This window comes from Lolium perenne, chromosome 3 (genome assembly GCF_019359855.2).
Source record: "Lolium perenne isolate Kyuss_39 chromosome 3, Kyuss_2.0, whole genome shotgun sequence".
Classification (NCBI taxonomy): Eukaryota; Viridiplantae; Streptophyta; class Magnoliopsida; order Poales; family Poaceae; genus Lolium; species Lolium perenne.
In genome coordinates this window covers 214,382,650-214,399,051 of record NC_067246.2, presented here as the reverse complement: position 1 = coordinate 214,399,051, position 16,402 = coordinate 214,382,650, and the positions used below count along the sequence as shown (strand labels likewise).

Below are 16,402 nucleotides of genomic sequence, written 5' to 3'. Positions count from 1 at the left end.
ACCGCCCGATGCGGGACGCCTGCGCGTTGGAGGTGATCATCTGTGGCACTAATCCGCCGGAAGCACCGCCTACGGCTCCCCGGGCAGACTAAATCCCACGGTGACCGCCGCCGCGATGCATCCTATGTCGGCTCGGCGAAATCGTCAGTTTTTGGCGGTGTTGGAAGATGGGTCCAGTACAGAGAGGGGTGGCTGCTGCCGGAGGCACATCGCGGGTGGGTTGGGTGACGTCCGAGCGGTGGCGATGATCCAAGGAAGAGGAGAGGCTAAATAAAGCACACCTGGTTTCTTGCCTGAAACAAGCCATGATTATGCCACGCGAATGAGGACGATTTGTTGTTCTTTCCGATCGGGGATTTATGCCACCACCATGCAAGGAAAAAAAAAGCAACGCTGGCCTTAATTAGCGTTGATGATGTAGAGCGCATAAAAAGGAGCAAGCCAACCTCTTGGTATAGAACCACATGTATCATACCGCGCCTTAATTAGCCCTGATGATGCAAAAGGAAGTAGCTCACATGGAAATAAATCAATGGTCAGATATTGAGCGGAGACATGAGATTACATCGGATGGTCCGGATGTTTCTAATGACAATCATCAAATGCGTTGAGTGACAAACGACCAACTCCAATATAATACTCCCTCCGTTTCAATCTATAGTGCCTATAGATTTTCTGCATTTGTTTCATAATATAAGAGTATATGTGTGTTTATTAGCGAAGAACCCCTTCCACCGAGATGAACTGAATAGCTGGAAATAAGGACTCCACAGCGGGATCGAGGGATTGGCAGATCGGGAGTATTTCTGAGATCGTGGTTCGACTCTTTAGGGGGTTTTGTGTTAAAAAATGAGTTGCGCTAATTACCGTGCAGAAAATCTATAGGCACTATAGATTGAAACTAAGGGAGTAGTGTAGATCTTTCGCATTTCAATTTTCAGAATATAGAAGGAAATAAGCTATAATCTAGCCATACATATGAGCTTCACAGCTTCACTAACATGCTCAAATGGATTGCAAATTGTAGCATCGGCCTCTATATATTATGTATCTTTCCCCTAACACTTGTAAATTTTTCCTTTGTACTTTTATCAAAAAACCAAAAAAGATGATCGCATCATTTTAGGCATACTAGTTTATCAAATTGGACAAAGGTAAAGCTACAACTGTTGGCTCAGGGAACATGCAGAAGCTCACGGCTTGAACTAACAGCTTTGAAGAGGGGAATAATAAGGCTGGATCAAGTTCCACTTGTGCCTTCAGACACACACAAGGTGCATTGCAATTTTAACGTTTTTGTTACTTAATTCCTAATACCTAAAAACTGCACTGTTTTGTTAATGAGCAAGTTTGAGTTCAATGGGAAACCTCATCAAAGTAATGCTATTTTGAATTAGAGAAGGAGGATTATGTGTCAGTATTACTCAAAGCATAACTAGAATTGAAAATCAATTGTCACAAGTGTTAAGCTTCATGCACTAGCCACTTGAACCAAAAGTCCGAACTGATGGAAAGGGCTAGGCAATCTACTTGTACACTTCACAACACCCCCACTCGCGTGTGACGGGAGAAGAGAAAGTCAACACGTGAAAGAAGAAGAGCACACCGAAACAGCGGTGGCTAAAGAGGGGGGCAACAGCAATTTTTAGGCTTAATTGCGAAAACCATGTGAAAGCCAGGATTTGAACTTGAGACCTGGGGCTCTGATACCATGTTAAGCTTCATGCACTAGCCACTTGAACCAAAAGTCCGAACTGATGGAAAGGGCTAGGCAATCTACTTGTACACTTCACAACAACAAGGATATTAGTTCAAGTGTTATCAGCTAACAGACAAATTAAAACAACGTGTAGTTAATTTTGAAGAAATTACAAATAATTTAATATTCTTTAATAAGAATGCTTACTATGACTATACAAGAGTTGTTGATGAACATTTTTTCAACATCTGCAGGGCCATCGTTTTCGCAAGGAACTCATATCTATGCTTTCGGATCTTAGACCATGCTTCATACTATTTCCAGGTATTTTCTTTGTTTTCCAAACCAGCCATTGGAATCTAAAATGTCCATTGTTCGGATGCAATGACTTTTCACTGTCCTACCATATGGATACCTTTCTCTTAGTTTAGGAAAATATGATTTAAACAAAAAACTTTCTAACATTTTCCGGCTGTAGACAATCTGAGTTAGGCATTTGTACATTTAATTTGACAGGAGGTTGCTTTGTTGAAGGCAATTGGTTAAAAAATGCATTTAGGTGGAAGGAAACCATTGGTCCATGGGAAGAAAGACCTGGGCATTTCGGAGATGTTTGGAATTACTGGACAGATGATAGCCTTAGTTATTATGAATTTCTTCAGGTATTCCTTGGTTAGTACCATACTGGGTTTTGCACTTTTGGTGCCGTGTCGTGTGATACGTCTCCGACGTATCGATAATTTCTTATGTTCCATGCCACATTATTGATGTTATCTACATGTTTTATGCACACTTTATGTCATATTCGTGCATTTTCTGGAACTAACCTATTAACAAGATGCCGAAGTGCCAGTTGCTGTTTTCTGCTGTTTTTGGTTTCAGAAATCCTAGTAAGGAAATATTCTCGGAATTGGACGAAATCAAAGCCCAGGGGCCTATTTTCTCACGAAGCTTCCAGAAGTCCGAAGGAGAGACGAAGAGGGGCCACGGAGGGGCCACACTATAGGGCGGCGCGGCCCCCCCCTTGGCCGCGCCGGCCTGTGGTGTGGGGCCCCCGTGCCGCCTCTTGACCTGCCCTTCCGCCTATAAAAAGTCTCCGTGACGAAACCCCCAGTACCGAGAGCCACGATACGGAAAACCTTCCAGAGACGCCGCCGCCGCCGATCCCATCTCGGGGGATCCAGGAGATCGCCTCCGGCACCCTGCCGGAGAGGGGAATCATCACCCGGAGGACTCTACGCCGCCATGGTCGCCTCCGGTGTGATGTGTGAGTAGTCTACCCCTGGACTATGGGTCCATAGCAGTAGCTAGATGGTTGTCTTCTCCCCATTGTGCTATCATTGTCGGATCTTGTGAGCTGCCTAACATGATCAAGATCGTCTATCTGTAATTCTACATGTTGCGTTTGTTGGGATCCGATGAATAGAGAATACTTGTTATGTTGATTATCAAAGTTATGCTTATGTGTTGTTTATGATCTTGCATGCTCTCCGTTATTAGTAGATGCTCTGGCCAAGTTGATGCTAGTAACTCCAAGAGGGAGTATTTATGCTCGATAGTGGGTTCATGTCTCCGTGAATCTGGAGGGGTGACAAGAACCTCTAAGGTTATGGATGTGCTGTTGCCACTAGGGATAAAACATTAGTGCTATGTTCAAGGATGTAGTCACTAGTTACATTACGCGCAATACTTAATGCAATTGTCTGTTGTTAGCAACTTAATACTGGAGGGGGTTCGGATGATAACCTGAAGGTGGACTTTTTAGGCATAGATGCAGTTGGATGGCGGTCTATGTACTTTGTCGTAATGCCCAATTAAATCTCACTATACTCATCATGATATGTATGTGCATGGTCATGCTCTCTTTATTTGTCAATTGCCCAACTGTAATTTGTTCACCCAACATGCTGTTCGTCTTATGGGAGAGACACCTCTAGTGAACTGTGGACCCCGGTCCAATTCTCTTTACTGAAATACAATCTACTGCAATACTTGTTCTACTGTTTTCTGCAAACAATCATCTTCCACACAATACGGTTAACTCTTTGTTACAGCAAGCCGGTGAGATTGACAACCTCACTGTTTCGTTGGGGCAAAGTATTTTGGTTGTGTTGTGCAGGTTCCACGTTGGCGCCGGAATCCCTGGTGTTGCGCCGCACTACATCTCGCCGCCATCAACCTTCAACGTGCTTCTTGACTCCTACTGGTCCGATTAAACCTTGGTTTCTTACTGAGGGAAACTTGCCGCTGTGCGCATCACACCTTCCTCTTGGGGTTCCCAACGGACGCGTGTCGAACGAAGAGACAATACGTCAACCACGCGCATCAAGCAAATTTCTGGCGCCGTTGCCGGGGAACTGAAGAAAAGTTACACCACAGAGATCTCTAACTCCCACGTCAACTTTGCGCCAGCAACAAATTTCTGGCGCCGTTGCCGGGGAGATCAAGACACGCTGCAAGGGGAGTCTCCAGTTCTCAATCTCTTTACTTTGTTTTTGTCTTGCTTAGTTTTATTTACTACTTTGTTTGCTGCACTAAATCAAAATACAAAAAAATTAGTTGCTAGTTTTACTTTATTTGCTATCTTGTTTGCTATATCAAAAACACAAAAAATTAGTTTACTTGCATTTACTTTATCTAGTTTGCTTTATTTACTGTTGCTAAAATGGCCAACGCTGAAAATACTAAGTTGTGTGACTTCACAACCACAAATAATAATGATTTCTTATGCACACCTATTGCTCCACCTGCTACTACAGCAGAATTCTTTGAAATTAAACTTGCTTTACTGAATCTTGTTATGCGAGAGCAATTTTCTGGTGTTAGTTCTGATGATGCTGCTGCCCATCTTAATAATTTTGTTGAATTATGTGAAATGCAAAAGTATAAGGATGTAGATGGTGACATTATAAAATTAAAATTGTTCCCTTTCTCATTAAGAGGAAGAGCTAAAGATTGGTTGCTATCTCTGCCTAAGAATAGTATTGATTCATGGACTAAATGCAAGGATGCTTTTATTGGTAGATATTATCCCCCTGCTAAAATTATATCTTTGAGGAGTAGCATAATGAATTTTAAACAATTAGATACTGAACATGTTGCTCAAGCTTGGGAAAGAATGAAATCTCTGGTTAAAAATTGCCCAACCCATGGACTGACTACTTGGATGATCATCCAAACCTTCTATGCAGGACTAAATTTTTCTTCACGGAATTTATTGGATTCAGCTGCTGGAGGTACCTTTATGTCCATCACTCTTGGGGAAGCAACAAAGCTTCTTGATAATATGATGATCAACTACTCTGAATGGCACACGGAAAGAGCTCCACAAGGTAAGAAGGTAAATTCTGTCGAAGAAACCTCTTCCTTGAGTGATAAGATTGATGCTATTATGTCTATGCTTGTGAATGATAGGACTAATATTGATCCTAATAATGTTCCATTAGCTTCATTGGTTGCACAAGAAGAACATGTTGATGTAAACTTCATTAAAAATAATAATTTCAACAACAATGCTTACCGGAACAATTCTAGTAACAACTATAGGCCACATATCCTTATAATAATGGCAACGGCTATGGTAATTCTTATGGGAATTCTTACAACAATAATAGGAGTTCACCCCCTGGACTTGAAGCCATGCTTAAAGAATTTATTAGTACACAAACCGCTTTTAACAAATCTGTTGAAGAAAAGCTTGGGAAAATTGATATACTTGCTTCTAAAGTCGATAGTCTTGTCATTGATGTTGATCTTTTGAAATCAAAAGTTTTGCCTAATGAGAATCATCATAATAAAATTACTACTACAGCAAATGCCATTCAAGTTAGAATTAATGAGAATATAAGATTAATGGTTGAACTGCGTGCTAGGTGGGATAGAGAAGAAAATGAAAAACTAGCTAAAGAAAAGAATGTAGCTAAAGTTTGGACTATTACCACCACTAGTAATGCTAATGCTACACATGTTGCTGCACCTCCTACTCATACTAATAAAAGAATTGGTGTTAGCAATGTTTCCACTTCTAATGCAAAGCGCGAAAAATTGCCTGAAACTGCTAAAACTGCTGAGACTGCCTGTGATAAAGCTGCTGAAATTTTTTCCAACATTGGGGATGATGACCCCATTGCTTTAGATTATAATGGTTTGAATTTTGATGATTGCCACATCTCTGAAGTTATAAAGTTCTTGCAAAAACTTGCTAAAAGTCCTAATGCTAGTGCTATAAATTTGGCTTTCACGCATCATATTACAAATGCTCTCATAAAAGCTAGAGAAGAGAAACTAGAGCACGAAGCCTCTATTCCTAAAAAGCTAGAGGATGGTTGGGAGCCCATCATTAAGATGAAAGTTAAAGATTTTGATTGTAATGCCTTATGTGATCTTGGTGCAAGTATCTCTGTTATGCCTAAGAAAATCTATAATATACTTGACTTGCCACCGCTGAAAAATTGTTATTTGGATGTTAATCTTGCTGATCATTCTACAAAGAAACCTTTGGGGAAAGTTGATAATGTTCGCATTACCGTTAACAATAACCTTGTTCCTGTTGATTTTGTTGTCTTGGATATTGAATGCAATGCATCTTGTCCCATTATATTGGGAAGACCTTTTCTTCGAACTGTTGGTGCTGTTATTGATATGAAGGAAGGTAATATAAAATATCAATTTCCTCTCAAGAAAGGTATGGAACACTTCCCTAGAAAGATAATGAAGGTACCTTTTGATTCTATTATGAGAACAAATTATGATGTTGACACTTCGTCTCTTGATAATACTTGATACACACTTTCTGCGCCTAACTGAAAGGCGTTAAAGAAAAACGCTTATGGGAGACAACCCATGTTTTTACCTACAGTATTTTGTTTTTATTTTGTGTCTTGGAAGTTGTTTACTACTGTAGCAACCTCTCCTTATCTTAGTTTTGAGTTTTGTTGAGCCAAGTTAAGCCGTTGATAGAAAAGTAAGTACTAGATTTGGATTACTGCACAGTTCCAGATTTCTTTGCTGTCACGAATCTGGGTCCACCTCCCTGAAGGTAGCTCAGAAAATTATGCCAATTTACGTGCATGATCCTCAGATATGTACGCAACTTTCATTCAATTTGAGCATTTTCATTTGAGCAAGTCTGGTGCCATTTTAAAATTCGTAAATACGAACTGTTCTGTTTTGACAGATTCTGCCTTTTATTTCGCATTGCCTCTTTCGCTATGTTGGATGAATTTCTTTGATCCACTAATGTCCAGTAGCATTATGCAATGTCCAGAAGTGTTAAGAATGATTGTGTCACCTCTGAATATGTCAATTTATATTGTGCACTAACCCTCTAATGAGTTGTTTCGAGTTTGGTGTGGAGGAAGTTTTCAAGGATCAAGAGAGGAGTATGATGCAACATGATCAAGGAGAGTGAAAGCTCTAAGCTTGGGGATGCCCCGGTGGTTCACCCCTGCATATATCAAGAAGACTCAAGCGTCTAAGCTTGGGGATGCCCAAGGCATCCCCTCCTTCATCGACAACATTATCAGGTTCCTCCCCTGAAACTATATTTTTATTCCATCACATCTTATGTGCTTTTTCTTGGAGCATCGGTTTGTTTTTGTTTTTGTTTTGTTTGAATAAAATGGATCCTAGCATTCACTTTATGGGAGAGAGACACGCTCCGCTGTAGCATATGGACAAGTATGTCCTTGGTTTCTACTCATAGTATTCATGGCGAAGTTTCTCCTTCGTTAAATTGTTATATGGTTGGAATTGGAAAATGATACATGTAGTAATTGCTATAAATGTTTTGGGTGATGTGATACTTGGCAATTGTTGTGCTCATGTTTAAGCTCTTGCATCATATGCTTTGCACCCATTAATGAAGAAATACATAGAGCATGCTAAAATTTGGTTTGCATATTTGGTTTCTCTAAGGTCTAGATAATTTCTAGTATTGAGTTTGAACAACAAGGAAGACGGTGTAGAGTCTTATAATGTTTTCAATATGTCTTTTATGTGAGTTTTGCTGCACCGGTTCATCCTTGTGTTTGTTTCAAATAAGCCTTGCTAGCCTAAACCTTGTATCGAGAGGGAATACTTCTCATGCATCCAAAATACTTGAGCCAACCACTATGCCATTTGTGTCCACCATACCTACCTATACTACATGGTATTTTCCGCCATTCCAAAGTAAATTGCTTGAGTGCTACCTTTAAAATTTCATCATTCACCTTTGCAATATATAGCTCATGGGACAAATAGCTTAAAAACTATTGTGGTATTGAATATGTAATTATGCACTTTATCTCTTATTAAGTTGCTTGTTGTGCGATAACCATGTTTACTGGGGACGCCATCAACTTTTCATTGTTGAATTTCATGTGAGTTGCTATGCATGTCCGTCTTGTCTGAAGTAAGAGAGATCTACCACCATAGGGTTAAGCATGCATATGTTAGAGAAGAACATTGGGCCGCTAACTAAAGCCATGCTCCATGGTGGAAGTTTCAGTTTTGGACAACAATCCTCAAATCTCAAATGAGAAAATTATTAATTGTTGTTATATGCTTATGCATAAATGAGGAGTCCATTATCTGTTGTCTATGTTGTCCCGGTATGGATGTCTAAGTTGAAGAATAATCAATAGCGAGAAATCCAATGCGAGCTTTCTCCTTAGACCTTTGTACAGGCGGCATAGAGGTACCCCTTTGTGACACTTGGTAAAAATAATGCATTGTGATGATCCGGTAGTCCAAGCTAATTAGGACAAGGTGCGGGCACTATTAGTACACTATGCATGAGGCTTGCAACTTATAAGATATAATTTACATGATGCATATGCTTTATTACTACCGTTGACAAAATTGTTTCATGTTTTCAAAATCAAAGCTCTAGCACAAATATAGCAATCGATGCTTTTCCTCTATGGAGGACCATTCTTTTACTTTCAATGTTGAGTCAGTTCACCTATTTCTCTCCACCTCAAGAAGCAAACACTTGTGTGAACTGTGCATTGATTCCTACATACTTGCTTATTGCACTTATTATATTACTCTATGTTGACAATATCCATGAGATATACATGTTACAAGTTGAAAGCAACCGCTGAAACTTAATCTTCTTTTGTGTTGCTTCAATGCCTTTACTTTGAATTATTGCTTTATGAGTTAACTCTTATGCAAGACTTATTGATGCTTGTCTTGAAGTGCTATTCATGAAAAGTCTTTGCTATATGATTCACTTGTTTACTCATGTCATATACATTGTTTTGATCGCTGCATTCACTACATATGCTTTACAAATAGTATGATCAAGATTATGATGGCATGTCACTCCAGAAATTATCTCGTGTTATCGTTTTACCTGCTCGGGACGAGCGTAACTAAGCTTGGGGATGCTGATACGTCTCCGACGTATCGATAATTTCTTATGTTCCATGCCACATTATTGATGTTATCTACATGTTTTATGCACACTTTATGTCATATTCGTGCATTTTACTGAACTAACCTATTAACAAGATGCCGAAGTGCCGATTGCTGTTTTCTGCTGTTTTTGGTTTCAGAAATCCTAGTAAGGAAATATTCTTGGAATTGGACGAAATCAAAGCCCAGGGCCTATTTTCTCACGAAGCTTCCGTAAGTCCGAAGGAGATAGGAAGAGGGGCCACAGGGGAGCCACACTATAGGGCGGCGCGCCCCACCCCCTTGGCCGCGCCGGCCTGTGGTGTGGGGCCCCCGTGCCGCCTCTTGACCTGCCCTTCCGCCTATAAAAAGTCTCCGTGACGAAACCCCCGCACCGAGAGCCACGATACGGAAAACCTTCCGAGACGCCGCCGCCGCCAATCCCATCTCGGGGGATTCAGGAGATCGCCTCCGGCACCCTGCCGGAGAGGGGAATCATCACCGGAGGACTCTACGCCGCCATGGTCGCCTCCGGTGTGATGTGTGAGTAGTCTACCCCTGGACTATGGGTCCATAGCAGTAGCTAGATGGTTGTCTTCTCCCCATTGTGCTATCATTGTCGGATCTTGTGAGCTGCCTAACATGATCAAGATCGTCTATCTGTAATTCTACATGTTGCGTTTGTTGGGATCCGATGAATAGAGAATACTTGTTATGTTGATTATCAAAGTTATGCTTATGTGTTGTTTATGATCTTGCATGCTCTCCGTTATTAGTAGATGCTCTGGCCAAGTTGATGCTAGTAACTCCAAGAGGGAGTATTTATGCTCGATAGTGGGTTCATGTCTCCGTGAATCTGGAGGGGTGACAAGAACCTCTAAGGTTATGGATGTCTTTGTTGCCACTAGGGATAAAACATTAGTGCTATGTTCAAGGATGTAGTCACTAGTTACATTACGCGCAATACTTAATGCAATTATCTGTTGTTAGCAACTTAATACTGGAGGGGGTTCGGATGATAACCTGAAGGTGGACTTTTTAGGCATAGATGCAGTTGGATGGCGGTCTATGTACTTTGTCGTAATGCCCAATTAAATCTCACTATACTCATCATGATATGTATGTGCATGGTCATGCTCTCTTTATTTGTCAATTGCCCAACTGTAATTTGTTCACCCAACATGCTGTTCGTCTTATGGGAGAGACACCTCTAGTGAACTGTGGACCCCGGTCCAATTCTCTTTACTGAAATACAATCTACTGCAATACTTGTTCTACTGTTTTCTGCAAACAATCATCTTCCACACAATACGGTTAACTCTTTGTTACAGCAAGCCGGTGAGATTGACAACCTCACTGTTTCGTTGGGGCAAAGTATTTTGGTTGTGTTGTGCAGGTTCCACGTTGGCGCCGGAATCCCTGGTGTTGCGCCGCACTACATCTCGCCGCCATCAACCTTCAACGTGCTTCTTGACTCCTACTGGTCCGATTAAACCTTGGTTTCTTACTGAGGGAAACTTGCCGCTGTGCGCATCACACCTTCCTCTTGGGGTTCCCAACGGACGCGTGTCGAACGAAGAGACAATACGTCAACCACGCGCATCAAGCAAATTTCTGGCGCCGTTGCCGGGGAACTGAAGAAAAGTTACACCACAGAGATCTCTAACTCCCACGTCAACTTTGCGCCAGCATCGTGTCACCATTTATGACCATATTTTTCTTTTAAAATAGCTTGCTGAGACTTAGGTGCTACACCAATCTGGTGGTGAACGTTGGTATACATTATTTGCATTTTTATTTTCACATATTTATTGTTTTAGTCATCATTAGTATACCCACTAACTTCGAGATCTTGAAATTAGGTATCAACCATAATGATAAAGTTAACATCACAGACATTGCACCCCTTGTAGAGGCAAGTTTTCAGTGTCCTAGATCTTTCATTGTATGAATTAAACATTCAAACCGTCATGATGCAAGTGATAAATATTCCCCCTTAAACGCACTACAAACACATTGATGTTTTCATACCACACTGAAATTTCAGACCAATGCATTTCTGATAATTTCGAGTTTACTATTTTTAAGGTAATTCGGTTGTATTTTGATACAGGATTTGGGTGGTTTTGAGTTGCTAGGGGAAGTGCGGAATCAAGATAGGGCAGGATCTTCCATGGGATGACCCTTTCCTAGTTAAATATGTAGCCCTAGAGAATGAGGGTTGTACTTACAATTTTTACTGAGGTAAATTGTTGGCACTTTTTGATTATAACTTAGTTTTCCATTTCAGTACTCTTAAATACTCACATTACCTCAAATTATATCTTGCTTTGAATAGATATTACCTCAAATTTACACTATGATACGAGAGGCTTATCCTGGCATTCAAATGATATCGAACTGTGATGGCTTAGGTATGTCACTTGATGATCCTGCTAATTTTATAATTTTTATGTAAAACTACTCACTCTGTGACTAGTTTTTTGGTTATCTTTTCTTGATTGAAATATATTTAATGTTACATTTTTTTGTAGGTCTATCGTAACATTATGGAGGTTTTCCTTAAAAAGACCATATTTGAAAATGCAACACGTACTGAGCCCAAGATACGCAATGATTTCATTCTAGGTGTTTGTTAGTGAGTATGTTGTTGCAGAAAATAAGCCTATCTATGGTGGAAACGGAACCCTTGTCGCTTTGCTGGCAAAGGCTGCTTTCCTCAATGGTTTAGAGAAAAATAGGTGATCTCCTCTATCCTTCCACCCTATCTGGATTATTTCTTGGGACCTGCGGAAATAACAATAAGGCATTCAAGTGTGTTTTTGAGATGCATAAGCTTTTCGATAATTTTTGACATTTCCTTTGGTAATTATGACCCGATTCTAGTTTTGCTAACACAAGCTAAAATAAAAATAAAATCATTTTCAGAAATTAACAAAAAAATGAATCGAGTAATCTCGTAAACATGTTACGGTGAGCAACAAGAACTACTCAAGTTGTTGAGATAGTTATTTGTTCCCTTATTTGCAACAATGCAGTGCAGATTGTTCGTCAATGACAATGATCACAGGTTAGTATTAGTGTCTTGTATCTAGAATATTGGTCAATGGAAATTGCAGTGAAAACAAGAATATTATATTGCAGATGGGTGCCAGATGCGATAGTCTTTAACTCATGGCAACATTATGGAACTCCTACCTGCTATTTTTATGTGAATCAATTGGTGCTCTGCTCCATCCAATCACAATCAACTCCATCTATTCTTCACACCTGGCAGCTTCTGCAATCACTTGGCAAGACAGTAAGATTAATTGAGTGAAGGTAAAATCAACACTGCTGATTGCCTCCTAGCCCACATGGTGTGCTTGATTTGATTAGACGAAGTGTGAACTTGCCATTCATATTCATGTCCGAGATGTCCATATATGAAAAGCAATAATATGTGTAAGTCAGGGGGCCACCGCCCCCCACCACCCTAGAATTTGAAGAATCTCTGAAGAAAAATGTATTTTAGGGACATGTGTACCTATGTGTAAGTGTCTTTTGCCTCCCCCTCATTCTGTAATGTTACTATTTTAAAGGTAATTTTGCTGTTTTTTGCTACATGATGTATTGGATAGTTTTGAGTTTGCTAGGGGAAGTGTTGAATCAACATGGGGTAGTGTTAGATCTTCCATGCGACATCATGAGCCTTTCCTAGTTAAATATGTAGCCCTAGGGAACGAGGGTTGTATTTACGATTTTTACAGAGGTAAATTGTTGGAACTTTTTGATTATAAGTTAGGCTTCCACTTCAGCACTCTTAAATACTCACATTACCGAAAATTATATCTTTCTTTGAATAGACATTACCTAAAATTTTACACTACGATACGAGAGGCTTATCCTAACATTCAAATGATATTGAACTGTGATGGCTTACGTATGCCACTTGATCATCCTGCTAATATTATGATTTTCATGTAAAACTACTCACTCTGTCACTAGTTTTTTGGTTATCTTTTCTTGATTGAATTATACTTAATGTTACATTTTTTGTAGGTCTATGGCAACATTACAGAGGTTTTTCTTAACAATACCATATTTGAAAATGCAACACGTACTGAGCTTAAGGTATGAAATGATTTCATTCCAGGTGTTTGTTCGTGAGCATGCTGTTGCATAAAATAAGCCTATATATGCTGGAAACGGAACCCTTGTCGCTTCACTAACAGAGGCTGCTTTCCTCAATGGTTTAGACAGAAAGTAGGTGATCTCCTCTATCCTTCCTCCCTATCTGGATTATTTCTTGGGACCTGCGGAAATAATAATCGGGCATTCGTGTGTGTTTTTGGAGATGCATAAGCTTTCTGGATAAATTTTGACATTGCCACTGGTAATTATAACCCGATTCTAGTTTTGCTAACACAAGCTAAAATAAAAATAATAGCATGTTCAGAAATTAACAAAAAAATGAATCGAGTAATAATCTCGTAAACATGGTACGGTGAGCAACAAGAACTACTCAAGTTGATGAGATAGTTCTTTGTTCCCTCATTTGCAGCAATGTAGTGCAGATGACAAGCTATGCGCCACTCCTCGTCAGTGACAATGATCACATGTTAGTATTAGTGTCTTGTATCTAGAATACCGGTCAATGGAAATTGCAATGATAACAAGAATATTATATTGCAGATGGATACCAGATGCGATAGTCTTTTCATGGCAAGACAGTAAGATTAGCTTCGTGAGAGTGAAGGTAAAATCAACATTGCTGATTGCCTCCTAGCCCGCATGGTGTTGATTTGATTTGATGAACTTTGGACTTTCCATTCAAATTCATATTTGAGATGTCTATATATGGCAGAACAATACTATGTGTAAGTCGGGGGGCCACCGCCCCCCCCCCCCCCCCCACACACACACACACCACCACCACCACCCTAGAATTTGAAGAATCTTGGAAGAAAATTTTATTTTAGGGACATGTGTACCTATGTGTAAGTGTCTTTTCCCTCCCCCCAAAAGCATTCACCTTTTCTCTTTTTTCCCCCATAGATCTTGGCTAGGCTCCACCACTGAATCTCATGATATCTCACGTCCAGCAATCTGTTGGATGAGAATTCGTTCAGTCAGCCGAAGAAGGAAAGATGATGGTTGATTTATTGCAAATGTGTTTCATTTCCAATTGCACTTTCTGAATCCATCTGCGAGCTCTTATAACATTTGTATCTTACAAATGGGTGCAGGTGGTGTCGGTTATCAACGAGCTACCCAATGCTGCAGAGGAGATGTGGGCCTTGCTGGCTCCTTACTCCTTCACTTCAATCTAGCTCTAGAAGTCTAAGATAACTAGTGGTACTAGTGGTTGTTAAGCACAAGATTTCGTTTTAGTAAACCGAAAACAAAACTATAAATGAAATGAACAAAAGTAAACTATCTATAAATAGGAAAGAAATTAAAAACAATAAGATAAAGTTCTTTTGGGGTTTTTGTTTGTGTTTGCAAGTATTTTTTTTTGTATTTTCGGATTTAACTAATGCAGAAAATATAAAGGTGATAAAAGTGATTAAAAGTGGGTTGTCATAATAAAAACTGAACCGGGGTTCATGGGTTCACTTGTCTGCTCTCTTATAAAGTGTAATGGACATAAAACAACTCATAGAAGATATAATATTGATGGACCTTTCTCATGTGCTTGATTAGCATTCATATGGGCATCACGTCCTAACATAAACATGACGCAACCCATTTCACTTATACTCCTCTAGAAGGTGGAAACTCCACGCAATCTAGAATTAAGATAAACAGATCAAGCCTTAGGTACTTTGACATGATGTGTGAATGACAAATGTGCTACCTCGAACGAACAAGATCACCTTGGTTGTCACCATATTAAAATATAACACATGCATTCTCTTTCTCTCTAGTGAGATAACAAAATAAAGGTAAAAACCATATCAGTTCTCGAATTTTGTAGTCACTACCCAATCCTCACCACCATGTTACTCCATATAATACACACGTTCCCCCACACATGTCCTTGCATACAAGTTTGGTCATAAAAAGTACTTAAGAACGGACTACATAATATACATCTATCAATAGATCTTGCTCATAATAGAATTCCAATCTCAAATGTCAACTCATAAACCATAGATCCACCATATAGGTATTACATATATGACTATAATCATGTTTGGCAGCTCATATGGTACTAGAACAATGATAGCATGGGGGAGAGAGAGAGAGATCAAGCTACTTCCACAAACCCATAGTCTAGAGGTGGACTACTCCGTCTTCATCATACACGATGTTGATTACGTCGGAGACCCAACTGGCGGCGGATCCTACATTGTTTCCCCTCCCCTCCAAACTTTGGTGGTTCTGTTATTCTTTCGGTGTTTCTGTGTTTTTGTGTCCGCCTCCTCTCGGGATGCATCACGGGACCTATATATAGGCGTTTTTAGGTCAATACCTTGATGTAGGGTTTAAGACGAATGACTTCGTTTGACTTCATGTGCTTCTCTTGATTCAAAAAATTATAGGTCTGCTTGACTTTGTTTAGGTCCCTAAAAGATAAGAAAACACTAAATAGGGTGTTCATGTTGTATAGGGTTATAACTTATAACCCAAATAAAAAGGATCATTGGTAAATCCCCAATATAAAACATGGATACAACATTTATGTGATGCAAATATATGGGAATATGTATCAGTAAACTACAAAGTTCATGTATGGATTTTACATTCATCAGATGGTAAGTCATGACTACAAAGAACATGTTGAACAACTTGTAGAAATGGATGTCCTAGATGATGGTGCCACATATCACAGGTCACCTTGATGCTGCTGAGTGCTTCTTGATGACAGGGGCTTTAATCTCGTAGAGACCTCCACTGCAACAACCTCTAAGAATGGGTACTCTCGTGTCCTGATCCTTTGCAAAAAAAATCATGAGGATGAAGTTCCATAAACACATCATTGTCATTGGAAGGTTTACTCATAGAAAACAAATTACGAGTGGTATTGGGAACATGATGGACAAGTTTTAGAGCTAAAGAACTAGATGCCGGAGTTGGTAAAATAGCATGACCAATATAACGAATGTGCATATCTAGTCCGTTAGCAGTGTGAACCGGATCAGTGTCGTGGTAGGGCTCAAGTGTAGTGAGCTTGTCTAGCTAATGAGTGATGTGATGCGTAGATCCAGAATCCGCATACCACGTCGGGTCTACGGACTGATGTGAAGCACCATGAGGGCCTTGAGAAGCTGTCATCGTCATAGAAATTCACTTCTCAGTGTTGCTCCCATCATGCCCTATGACCAGAAAGTCACG

The 16,402-nt window shown here is 39.9% G+C and overlaps 1 pseudogene; it reads left to right on the top strand.

Moving 5' to 3' along the window:
* The first annotated feature begins 2,248 nt into the window (after positions 1-2,248).
* Positions 2,249-14,394, top strand: LOC127339796 (alpha-L-arabinofuranosidase 1-like; annotated as a pseudogene).
* The last annotated feature ends 2,008 nt before the right edge of the window (positions 14,395-16,402 follow it).